Here is an 11,750-nt window from a genome sequence, read left to right as displayed (position 1 = left end):
CTTTGTAAGAAACACAGGCTTCCAACAGGAATGTAGAAGCCCAATCGAGTCAAACAAGATAGCAATTATCTAAGCAGATAAAAGATGAATGCCAGGCTATCCAACTGAGGAGTGGAAAAATATTGAACACCCAATCTCAGAGCAACAAAAAACCAGAAGGAGAAAAGCTGACAGAGGACAACCAGACTACTATCCAGAATACCTTTGAGGATATTGCACATCCAAAGGGGACTGTTATTAGCGTTCAACGCCAAGAAGGGGTGCCCACTCCTGGCGTTGCATGCCCAAAGGGGGGCAATACACCTAGCATTTGACGCCAAAAAGGGATACCCACCCTTGGCATTGAACGCCCACAAGAGAACAGTGTTCCTGACATTGAACGCCAGGAAGAGGGCAGCAAGGGTGTTGAACACCCAACTAGGAATGGTCAGGCACATGCAAGTGTTGATAAGGCCCTTCCTAAACAAGCTACTAAGCCCCCTCCCAATTTTGTAGGCATCCAACCTACATCAGCCAAGGTTGATGAGTATAGAGCTAAGATGCCATATCCTCAGAAGCTCTGCCAAGCGAAAAAGGATAAATAATTTGCCCGCTTTGCGGACTATCTCAAGACACTTGAGATCAAGATCCCTTTTGCAGAGTCTCTTGAACAGATACCTTCTTAGGCTAAGTTCATGAAAGACATCTAAAGTCCTAAGAAGGATTAGAGAGAGGAAGATACAGTCTTCCTCACAAAAGAATACAGTGCAGTAATTCAAAAGAGCTTAACAGAGAAACTCAGGAATTCTGGGAGCTTTATAATATCCTGCACCATGGGGGATGCCTGCACAAAGACAGCCCTATATGATCTTGGAGCAACTATTAACCTAATACCTACATCCTAAATAAAGAAACTTTGTTTAACTCATGAAGTTAAACCAACCCGCATATGTTTTCAACTTGCTGATGGCTTTGTGAAGCTTCCATCAGGAGTGATTGAGGACATGATTGTTAGGGATGGACCTTTTGTTTCCCCACAGACTTTATGGTTCTAGAAATAAATGAGCACAAGAGTGAAACCCTCATCCTAGGGAGACCCTTCCTAGCTACAGGACGGACCCTTATTAACATTCAGAAAGGGGAAGTAACCCTGAGAGTCAATGAGGATGGATTCGTACTAAATGCAGTCAAATCCATGCAGCATCCAGACACTCCAGAGGAGTGTATGAGTATTGATATCATTGATTTCCTGGTTGAAGAGGTGAATATAGCTGAGGGGCTTGAAAAAGAGCTGAATGACATGTTTTATGATGCTCGGCTTGAATTAGAGGATGCAGAAGAAATACAAGAACTTCTGAAAACTCCTAAGGAGGAGGACAAACCTCCTAAACTCGAGCTTAGGCCATTACCATCCTCTTTGAAATATGTATTTCTAGGAGATTGGGACACTTGTCCTGTGATTATAAGCTCTACCTTAGAACCACAGGAAGAAAAAGCACTAATCCAAGTGCTAAAGACACACAAGACAGCTCTTGGGTAGACAATATGTGACCTAAAGGGCATTAGCCCAACCCGATGCATGCACAAGATCCTGCTGGAGGATGACGCCAAACCAGCGGTACAACCACAAAGGTGATTGAATCCAGCCATGAAGGAAGTGGTGCAGAAGGAATTCACCAAATTATGGGAGGCTGGGATTATTTATCCCATCTCTGACAGCCCCTGGGTAAGCTCTGTCCAAGTTGTTCCCAAGAAGGGAGGCATGACAGTGATTCATAATGAAAAGAATGAACTGATTCCTACAAGAACAGTTACAGGATGGCGTATGTGCATTGACTATAGAAGGCTTAATAACTCCACCAGAAAGGATCATTTTCTTTTGCCTTTCATAGATCAAATGCTAGAGAGACTAGCAGGGCACGCTTTTTATTATTTCCTGGATGGCTATTCCGATTACAGTCAAATTGCAGTAGATCTATAAGATCAAGAAAAGACAGTATTCACATGTCCATATGACGTGTTTGCTTATAGGCGGATGCCATTTGACCTGTGCAATGCACCTGCCACCTTTCAGAGATGTATTCTCTCCATCTTCTCTGATATCATGGAGAAGTTCCTTGAGGTATCCATGGATGACTTTTCCATCTTTGGAGACTCATTTGACTCCTGCCTTAACCATGTAGCCCTAGTTCTCAAATGATGCAAAGAGACAAACCTAGTTTTAAACTGGGAGAAATGTCACTTCATGGTAACTGAAGGGATTGTTCTTGGGCATCAAATTTCGAACAAGGGTATAGAAGTGGATCAAGCTAAGGTGGAGGTCATTGAGTAATTACCACCTCCCACTAATGTCAAAGGAATCAGAAGTTTCCTGGGACATGCAGGATTCTACAAGAGGTTTATAAAGGATTTTTTGAAAATCGTAAAACCCCTATGCAACTTACAAACTACCGACACTCCGTTTGTCTTTGACCAAGAGTGTCTACAGGCCTTTGAGACTCTGAAAGCTAAGCTTATCACTGCACCTGTAATCTCTGCACCCAGTTGGGACTTGCCATTCGAGCTAATGTATGATGCCAGTGACCATGCCATTGGCGCAGTCCTAGGGCAGAGACATGACAAACTTCTGCATGTCATTTATAATGCCAGCCATATTCTAAATGACGCGCAGAAAAATTATACTACCGCTGAAAAGGAATTACTTGCAATGGTTAATGCCATTGACAAGTTCAGATCCTATCTAATAGGGTCTAAGGTCATCATCTACACTGACCATGCTGCTCTCAAATATCTGCTCACCAAGCAGGATTCTAAGCCCAGGCTTATAATATGGGTATTACTCCTGCAAGAGTTTGATATAGAAATCAGAGACAGAAAAGGGTAAAAAAATCAAGTGGCTGACCACTTGTCTTGGATTGAACCAGTAGAAGGGATATCTCTTCCCTTTACTGAGGTGTCTGAAACCTTCCCAAATGAGCAACTCTTTGCCATCTGGATGACACCATGGTTTGCAGACATTACAAACTACAAGGCTGTAAGATTCATCCCAAGGAATACAGTAGGCAGCAAGCCCGAAGGCTCATTCATGATGCTAGATACTACTTGTGGAATGAACCATATCTCTCTAAGAGATCCTCAGATGGGATAATCCGGTGCTCTGTATCCGAGGAAGAGGCACAGAAAATTCTATGGCATTGCCATGGCTCCGATTATGGAGGACACTTTGGAGGAGAGGGAACACCCACTAAAGTCCTCCAAAGTGATTTCTACTGGCCCACACTCTTTAAGGATTCCCAAAAGTTTGTACATTGCTGTGACAGTTGCCAGAAGGCTGGCAATCTCTCTCATGGTCACGACATGCCTCAGCAAAAAATCCTAAAGATTGAGCTGTTTGATGTTTGGGGAATAGACTTCATGGATCCTTTCCCTCCTTCATACTCAAACACCTATATTCTTGTGGCAGTAGATTATGTGTCTAAATAGGTTGAAGTAGTCGTATCATCTACAAATGACACCAGAGTAGTAATGAAGTTCCTTCAGAAGAACATCTTCAGCAGGTTTGGTCTCCCTAGGACACTGATCAGTGATGGAAGAACTCATTTCTGCAACAAACAGCTTAACTCTGTGCTAAGCAGATATGGAATTCGCCATAAAGTGACCACCCCATATCACCCACAGATAAATGGGCAAGCTGAGGTATCAAATAGAGAACTCAAGAGAATCCTGGAAAGAACTGTAAATACCTCTCGAAAGGATTGGGCAAGAAAGCTCGATGATGCTCTCTGGGCATATAGAACAGCTTTCAAGACACATATAGGAGCATCTCCATATCAATTGGTGTATGGGAAGGCATGCCACCTACCAGTAGAGCTGGAACACAAGGCCTACTAGGCAACTAAACTCCTAAATTTTGATGCAAAGGCAGCAGGAGAGAAACGGTTGCTCCAGCTAAATGAGTTGGATGAATTCTGACTTACTGCATTTGAGAATGCAAATATTTATAAAGAAAAGGGCCAAGAAATGGCATGACAGAAAGATTTCTTCCTAAGTCTTTAAACCAGGGCAGAAGGTTCTGCTCTTTAATTCTAGACTCAGATTATTTCCTGGAAAACTCAAATCCTGATGGAAGGGACCATATGTGGTTACAAGTGTACCACCCTATGGGCACATAGAACTGCAGGGTAAAGACTCAGACATGAAGTTTACTATTAATGGACAGAGAGTCAAGCATTGCCTTGAAGGAGCTATTGAGCAAAGAGGCTCAACACTGCTACTAGAATGAGTACAGTACCGTCAAGCTAATGACATTAAAGAAGCGCTTGATGGAAGGCAACCCATCAATAATTAATGTTTTCTTGTTTTTATTTACGTCTATTTTAAGTTATTTCAATTTAATTTTCATATTTGTTTAAGTTTATGATCATGTGCAGTAGTCAGAATAGAAATAGAAACAGTCAGAGCAGAAAATAGAGCACCCTGGGAAAGGTCCCTTACGGCGTTGAACGCTAGGCAAGAGGGTAAGAGGGATGCTGAACGCCCCCAGGAGGCAACAAGACTAGTGTTCAACACCAGCTAGGAGGTACTGGCTGGGCATTGAACGCTATCAAGGTGTAGCAATCTTGGCGTTGAACGCCAGCCAGTGGGCACTGGCAGGGCGTTCAACGCCCTGAAGGGGAGGCAAGTCTGGCATTGAACGCCAGCCAGGGGGCACTGGCTGGGTGTTCAATGCCCAGAGAGGAAGAGCAGCTTGGCGTTGAGCCCCAGAATGGATGCCATTATGGGCATCCAACGCCCATAAGGGGGACCAGCCTGGCGTTGAATGCCAAAATGGATGCCATTCTGGGCGTTCAACAGCCATGACAGGGTAAGGAGGATTTTGATTTTTTTTGTTTTTCAAAACACATCTTTTCTATATCTTATTTTTTAATCATATCTTTTAAAACAAGATTCTTCAAACTATCATATTTCAACTTCAATATCATTTCAAAATTAAAACCTTTTCAAATTTTTTCAAAATCTGTTCAAATATTTTTCACAACTTCATATCTTTTTCAATTTTTTTTCAAATCTTTTTTAAAATTTTAGATCTTTTGCATTACTTTTCTAAACTTTTTATTTATCTTTAAAATATTTATCATATCTTTGACGAACTGATTTTTTATCGGTAAAGAAATTCACAAATATAATCGCGTTGTAAGTATAGCTCCTAAACCAACAGGAAATCCTTTCGTACAAACGTTTGGTTGTCACAAGTAACAAACCCAATAAAATTTATAAACCAAAGTATTCAAACCTCGGGTCGTCTTCTCAAGGAACTACAGGGAGGTGTTCTTATTATTTAGTTATGGAAAACAGTGTTTTTGGGTTTTTGTAAAAGGTTTGAATGAGAAAAATAGATTGCAAGAATTAATAAATCAATAGCTAATAAAACTCTTTGCACGGTATGAAAATTAGAAGTCCTATCCTACTTATCCTTATCAATGGTGATGAGAATTATATTTTGCTCCCCACTAAGTCAACCTCTAACTATGAAGGTAAGTCAAGTGGATAAATCAATTTAACACCTAAAGTCCTAGTCAACTCCTAAGGAAAGACTAGAGTTATAGGAATTTAAATCAATCAGCAAAGATAACAATTATCAATCACGATGAGTTTGACAACTCAAGAGTTACCAATTAATCAACTAAAGCCAAAAGGGAAAAATCTAAATTATTTATATAAATAAAGGAAAGCAATCATAATTCTGAAATACCTCAAATTATATTAAATAGAAAATCAATCTAAACATAAAGAGTTCATAAACTAAATTGAGAAAATAAGTAAAAAGAACATTAAACCTGGAAATTGAGAAGGAATAGTCCTAAATCCTTTAAGAGGAATCCTAATCCCTCTCTCTCTAAAAACTACATCTAAATTATTAAAAGTGAATAATGGAAGACCTCTCCATGAATGGATGCAATTCCCCCACTTTATAACCTCTAATCTGTGTTTTCTGGACTTGGATCTGGGCCAAAAAGGGTTTTAGAAATCGCTGGGGGCATTTTTCTGCAGTTTCTGCACGTGGCGTCTGTCACGCGTCTGCGTGGGTCACGCGGTCGGGTCATCTGTGTGTTTTCCTTATCACGTGTTTGCTTCGGTCACACGTACGCGTCATTTGCGTTCTGCTCAAGGCAAGCGTCCGCATCAGTCACGCGTTCGCGTCGATGCCTTTTCGCGCTAGGCACGCGGCCGCATCGTCCATGCATTCGCGTCGTTGCCCTTTTCTTCAAAACTCAATTTTTGTGCTTTCCTTCCATTTTTGTATGTTTCCTTTCTATCCTCTAAGCCATTCCTTCCTTAGGAGATCTGAAAATACTTAACACACAAATCACGGCATCGAATGGTAATAAAGGGTAATTAAAAATAAATATTTTTAAAGCATAGGAAACATGTTTTTCACATATATCACATAATAAGGAAGGGAAAGTAAAACCATGCAATTTACATGAATAAGTGGGTGAGGGATTGAATAAATCACTTGAATTGAGCATAAAATACATCATAAAATATGGGTTTATCAACCTCCCCACACTTAAACAATAGCATGTCGTCATGCTAAATCTAAGAGAAAGGGTAAAGTTAGAATGGTGGAATCTCATGCAATGCATTCTATTCTAAATGCAAACTACCTAAATGAGTCCTGCAATTCTAGTTATTATTCACTTGTATATAAAGCTTACATGTAGTTAAATTAATTCACATTCTCAAGGAATCATATATGCATAGCCAAACCCTAGATAATGTTAAAGCACTTTTACAATTGAGATGGGTAAAAGTATTTCACAAACTTGCAAGACAATTAGCAATTAAGCAGAGATATATGGTGATGAGCTATTGAACCCTCACTGGATTTTGTGTTTACTCTCTAGTCACTCAGTGTTTATTGGGTTAATCACTCTATTCTTTTTCTATCCTTGCTTTCTAAAACTTTATTCTTCATCTAACCAATCAACAACTATGGAATATAGACATACAAAAATCATGAGGTCTTTTTCAAGGTTATAATGGGGCCAAGGTAAGGGTATATGTATAAGGCTAAGTGAGCTAACAAAGTGAATCCTTGATTAGTCTAAGATCTCACCTAACATACATACTTTATATACTTTAAAGTTCCTTCACCTATTTACCCAAATTTTCCCACTTTGTATTACAAGCTCATGCATTAATTTTAATTTTGAAATTTTGTCCCATGTGCATTGATTTTTATTTTGCATTTGGGGAATTTTTGTATCCCCTTATTTAAATACTGAAGATAATTTTTTTTTTTTGCACATGGTAATTTAGTTATTTTGATTTCACATGAGCATGCTTTCCAAATTTCTGAAATAACTTATTCATTTTAAATCCCTACTTTGTTTCTATCATCCCATGTTCCTATAAAATTCCCCACACTTAAATTGTACACAATATCTATCTTAAGCTAACCAAGGATTCAACTTGGGATTTTTATTTTGTTTTTCTGCTTAAGGCTAGTAATGTGGTTATAGAACAAGAAGGGATTAAGAAGCTCAAGGGGGCTAACAAGGGTGATATAAAAGGTAGGCTAAATTGGGATAAGTGAGAAAAAATTCAAATGATGGCCTCAATCATCTCTTGGTATGTATCTATATTCTATATTGGACATATAGATTAAAACAAAGTAAAGAACATCAGAATAAAAAAGAAGGGCAAAACACACAGGAATGAAATTTATGGTTTGAATGTAACCATACAATTAAGCTCAAAACTCACAGGCTGTGTGTTCTCTAGCTCAGAAATTATATATCAGTTATGTATGTCATGCAAGTAGAAATCAAGAGTTTCCATTCAACTCAATGTAAATCTTAGGGTGGCCTTTAAAATCTTAGTGTTCCTCCTTGAAGAAATGTTGTTAACTAACTAACATGTAATGCTATATATACAAGGTGTGTGGATGTTTGATTATGTTAAAGTCTCTAGTTTACTTCTTTTTATTTTCAATTAAATCAAACTATTATATGCTAAAAGGGTAAACTATACTAATTAATCCACATATTCTATAACTAATAAGTTTAGAATTGCAAACTAAACTAAATGTTTAAGATATAAACTAAAGTGTAAAATGCGGAAATAAAGTAAAAATACAGCAAAAGAACAATCTGCAAGTGCTGAAAAAAATAAAAATAAAAATACATAAAAATAAACAAAATAGGATAAAAAGAGTCTAAAAAGTGGTTCACCAAAAAGATTTGCCAGAGATGGCGACCTCCCCACACTTAAAATATAGCATCGTCCTCGATGCTCACTCAAGCTGGGTGTGAAGAAGTGTCATCACCGGAAGGATGGGCTGCTGGAGTCTCTGTGGTGGCCTGAGGGTCTGCTGGCTGGATAAGTGTAGGAGGATATGTCTACTGCAGTGGAAGCGCTGACTGTAGAGGGATCTCCGGATCTGCGGCCTATAGCTGGTGGTGCTCCTCATGATGTGGCACATCCTGCTCTGGTCCTGCCTGCTCAGCCGCTCTCTCTGCATGTGTCTCCTCCTCATGCTCGGCCACCTCCTCCTCAGATGGCTCTGATGGTATGTCAGGCTCAGAGGGAATGTCATAGTGACCAGTGCGGAGCAACAACTTTAAATGCTCATAGCGTCGCTTGTTGCGACGCTCAGATCTCTCATATCGCCGCTGGTTGCAGCGCTCCATCTGGTCTAGCTGTTGAAATAGGCGGTGCACAAGGTGGTAAATGGGCTCTGAGGTAGGTGGAGGTGCAGTGGTGGTAGCTGGTGCAGCAGTGGATGAAGAAGGGGCAGCTGAAGGTGTGGATGCCTCAGTAGAAGCGGTGAGGAATGGGGGTCTGTAACCTAAAGCCTGAAACTTTCTATTGTGAGGGATAATCTTCTTACAATCTGCAGCAGGTGGCTTCTCATCAGCAAGCTCCCAAGGCACGTCAGCTCGACGGCCGAGCTGGGTGATCAGATAAGGGAAAGGGAGAGTGCCTCTGACATGGACCCTGGCCATATAATACGGATGAAACGTGGAAGATACAGGTCCTTACCCTCCATCACACACCAGATGAGGGTGATCATAGCAGCGGGCAGCTCTGTCTCATGAGTGCTCGGCATCACATAGTTGCTCAGAATCTGGTGCCAGAGCCGAGCCTCATCATTCAGATATATCAGCTTGATTCCCTTAGGCATCGCTGTATTCTTTCCCATGACCCATGGGACACTAGGATCAAGGGCTATTCTCTGCTTGATAGCACCCCAGTCAAATCTCATAAATCTCATATCCTCTTCAGCCTTTTGGTAACCGTCAGGATAATCTGACTTAGGCTGAAGGTGGAGGATGTCCTCAATAGCTTCCTCAGTGACCAAAATTTGTTTCCCTCTGAGGTGCATTGCATCCAGGGAAGTCTTGAAATAGTTACAGTAAAATTCTCTGATCCAGGAAGCATTGACCTCTGTCAAGTTTCTTTCCAAGAAGAACCAGCCTCTCTGTTTTATCTGTTCGGAGGTGTACTGCTGTAGTTCTTCTAGAATTTTTAGAGTTCTTTCCAGGTACAGGTTTCTGGAAGTGGCAAACACTGGATACTTCAGCTCACAGTATCTGTTTGCAAATTTAACTGGATCTGTGGCAGTGAGGAGCTGGTCAGCCTTCTCCTGCGGGGTAAAGTGCTTTTCCCACCAGGAGTTGTCATGCAAAATGTTGAGGATGGACATAGAGGATTCGCCTCTTTTTCTTTTGCCAGTGGTTGCTTTGCCTTTTTCTTTGCGTTGAGGGTCAGACATCCTGAAAAGCAGAAATTCCAGGATATAATTGAAGAACAAAAGCAGAAAAATAAGTAGGCAAATAGAATAATAGCAATATAAGCACAAAGTGGCAAAAGAGCAAGAGAAGCATGAAATGAGTTGAATATATGTGCACTTTGGATTGTATATGAGTGAAAAAGTCTGAAAAGAAAAAAATACAATCCAAAATATATGATAAGCAGAATTCAAGTTAAATAGGAAAAACAAAGATGTTGCCCTGAGTTAGAAAGTTAAAGTGGTTAGTAGGTAAAAAAGAGGTTAGAAAGTGGAAAGCAGTGAGTTAGTAAAAAGAAAGTTAAAGTAGGGGGCATGATAATGATTTCCCAGTTAATAATAAATTTCACAAGTTAAAAGAATAAACAACTCATAGCCAAGCAAGGATATCAGGTTATTGATGATAATTCATATAGATACAGGAGTAGCTAAAAATAGAAATATGATCATCAATAATGCAATTTATTAACCAGGGAATTGAAAGGAATAAGAATGCGAGCCCGTGCATTCATGAATTGGTTTGGTTATAGCTAAGTAGTGCAAAATGGTAAATTTCCAAACTCAATACACGAAAATAATTTGTAGAAAATTGGGCAACATTCCGGCTAAAATTAGATGTTCCCGAGTAATAAATAGCAAGAAAAAACAGTTCATATGAGATAAAAAAGTGCTACAAAGAGTCACAAACAGTAGGAACAGTAAAGAACAGTCTAATATCAGCATGAAACATTAAGGAATAGCATATGAACAGTATGAACATCATAGCCAGATCAAAATTGTGAAATAGGTAAAACAAGTAACAAGAACAGTGCAATTATCAGGCCTAAATCCACTAACCACATCCTAGCTACCTAACCACATAGAATCCACTACAAACATGCATCTCTAACTATCCTAAATTGAACAGAATCTGAAAAATATGCAACGAACTACGGAAGATAGAGAAATCGGTGTTTGGCAGAACTTGGTATGTGTATGAACAGAGATGAGGGCAGAGAGATGGTGGTGGTGATGCGGCGGCGCTAGGAGGGAGCACGGCGGCGCGGTGGTGGAGCAGGGGAGGGGTGGAGGTTGTGGTGGTGGGCGGGGTGGGTGATGGAGAGAAAGTTGGGGCGAGGGTTGTGGTGGTGGGCGGCGGTGGTGGGAGACGGCGGTCTGAGGTTGGCCGCAGGGGGGTCAGTGGCGGAGGGATGGTTATGGGGGAGGGAGGAGAAGAAGGGGAGAAAGAAGAGAGGGGGTGTCGCGGGGTGGTGGTTACGGTGGTCTGGGTGGTTGGGCGCGGTGGTGGTGGTTGCAGAGGAGGGAGGGGGTTGCAGAGAAGAGAAGAAGAAGGGGGGTATGGGGGCGCGACGGGTAGGGTTTTGCATGGGTAAGGGGGTTAGTATTTTTGAATCCACGCGATCGCGTGACTAGGGTGAAATGGGTTCGACGCGGTCGCGTGATTGATGCAATTGCGTGGGTTGGGTAAAAGATGGGTGACGCGGATGCGTGAGGCACGCGACCGCGTCACTGAAAATTGTGCTAGACGCAAACTTCCAGTGTCGTTTCAGTGCAACTCTCTGTCTCCATTTAGGGGGCCATAATATCCACGCGACGCGGACGCGTCGCTCACGCTTTTGCGTGGGATGAGTGTTTTGCAAGGGACGCGTTCGCGTCAGGGACGCGAATGCGTGGGCTATTTTATGCTAAATGCACACCAGCCGCACGATTCCAGCCCAGCTTTCTGGGCGTTGGATCTTTACGCTGATTTTCACTCCCTGCCCACGTGTGGCCTGCGCGCTCGCGTGGCATAAATTTTTTTTTATGCAATTATGCAGTATGCAATATGCAGTGCTAATGTAGATGCTATGAATACTTCCTGGTTCAATGAAGATAAAATAAAATAAAGACAAACAATCACAAAAATTGAAAAAGAAACGATCATACCATGGTGGGTTATCTCCCACCTAGCACTTTTAGTTAAAGTCCTTAAGTT

The sequence above is a fragment of the Arachis ipaensis genome, chromosome B5, assembly GCF_059453495.1.
Source record: "Arachis ipaensis isolate K30076 ecotype BB chromosome B5, ASM5945349v1, whole genome shotgun sequence".
NCBI lineage: Eukaryota > Viridiplantae > Streptophyta > Magnoliopsida > Fabales > Fabaceae > Arachis > Arachis ipaensis.
Note: the sequence above shows the minus strand (reverse complement) of the source record.